This window comes from Panthera uncia, assembly GCF_023721935.1.
Source record: "Panthera uncia isolate 11264 chromosome C1 unlocalized genomic scaffold, Puncia_PCG_1.0 HiC_scaffold_4, whole genome shotgun sequence".
In the NCBI taxonomy this organism is placed as follows: domain Eukaryota; kingdom Metazoa; phylum Chordata; class Mammalia; order Carnivora; family Felidae; genus Panthera; species Panthera uncia.
This window is the reverse complement of record NW_026057585.1, coordinates 61,639,614-61,641,194: the sequence shown is the minus strand read 5'-3', so window position 1 is coordinate 61,641,194 and position 1,581 is coordinate 61,639,614.

Genomic DNA, 1,581 nt, shown 5'->3' with positions numbered 1-1,581 from the left:
GTGGTGATCAGGGAGGGCTTCTCTGTGTAGGTGATGTTTGAGTTCCAAAGGATGTGGGAGAGTGAATCACACAAAGGAAGAATGTTCCAGGTAGGGAAGGGAAGTCTCTGTGGCAGGGAGGAGCCCAGTCAAGGTGGAGTTCTTCATAGCCAGTCCTTGTGACAGGAGCAGAATGCCCAGCAGTTCTGCAGGTGTCCCTTGCCATGGTATCAGAGAAACCCCAGAGCGGAAAACTAGAGCTCCTTCACAGGAGGGGAGGTGCTATCAGGTAACACTTCGGAAGCTGGTTACTGTGGCAACGGCTGGAGTCAAAAGTGGGCCGACCACTTTCACAGTCGTTACAATAGCTATTAGAGCGAAAAAGAAAGAAAGAAAGAAAATAACAAGTGTTGGCGAGGATGTGGAGACATTGGAGCGCTCATGCACTGTTGGTGGGCGTGTGCAATGGTGCAGCCACTCCGGAAACCAGTATGGAGTTTCCTCAAAAAATTAAACATAGACCCATCCTATGAGCCGCCAATTCCGCCTCCAGGAATACGCCCAAAATAATTGAAAGCAGGGACTCAAACAGATATCTGTACGCCAGTGATCATAGCAGAACTATTCACAATAGCTACAACATGGACTCAACCCAAACGTCCATCAACAGATGCATGGAAAAACAAAATGTGGGGGCGCCTGGGTGGCTCAGTCGGTTAAGCTCCCGACTTCAGCTCCGGTCGTGATCTCGCAGACTGTGGGTTCGAGCCCCGCGTCGGGCTCGGTGCCGACAGCTCGGAGCCTGGAGCCTGCTTCGGATTCCGTGTCTCCTTCTCTCTCTGCCCCTCCCCCACTTGCACTCTGTCTCGCTCTGTGTCTCAAAAATAAATAAATGTAAAAAAAAAGAAAAACAAAATGTGATATATCCATACAATGGAATGTCATCCAGCCTTGAATAAGGTAGAACGTTCTGGCACAGGCTACAACACGGTTGAATCTTGAAGACATCATGCTAAGTGAAAGAAGCAGACACAAAAGGACAAATATCATAGGAGTCTGCTCATATATAGTGTGTGTATATATATATATATATATATATATATAGGGAGAGAGAGAGAGAGAGAGAGAGAGAGAGTAAATTCATAGGGACAAAAGATAGAATGGTGGTTGCCACGGATGGGGTAGGGTGAGGGGAAAACAGGTTATTGGCTTCATGGGTAGAGTCTGGGTTTGGGGAAATGAAGAAGTTCTGGAGATGGGTGGTGGTGATGTTAGCACAAGAATGTGAACGTACGTAATGCCACTAAGCTGCCTGCTTATAACTGGTTAAAATGGTAAAGTGTTCTGTTACATTTTACCACAATAAAAAACAGAAAGGAAGAAGACTGAGCTAAGAGTTGTGAGGGTTATGAGCACAAGAGGGGTCGAACACAGGATGTCATGGGGCTTTGAAAGGGGCACCTGAAAGAAGGGCGGGGGGTGGGGGAGGTAGCGTTTAAACTTGTCCCGTATACAGAGGAGTGGGACAGAGTGGGAGGTGGTGGGAAACATCAGGAAAGCTGTCTGGACCAGGCCAGGTCGAAACTGAGGTTTGAGTGGGAG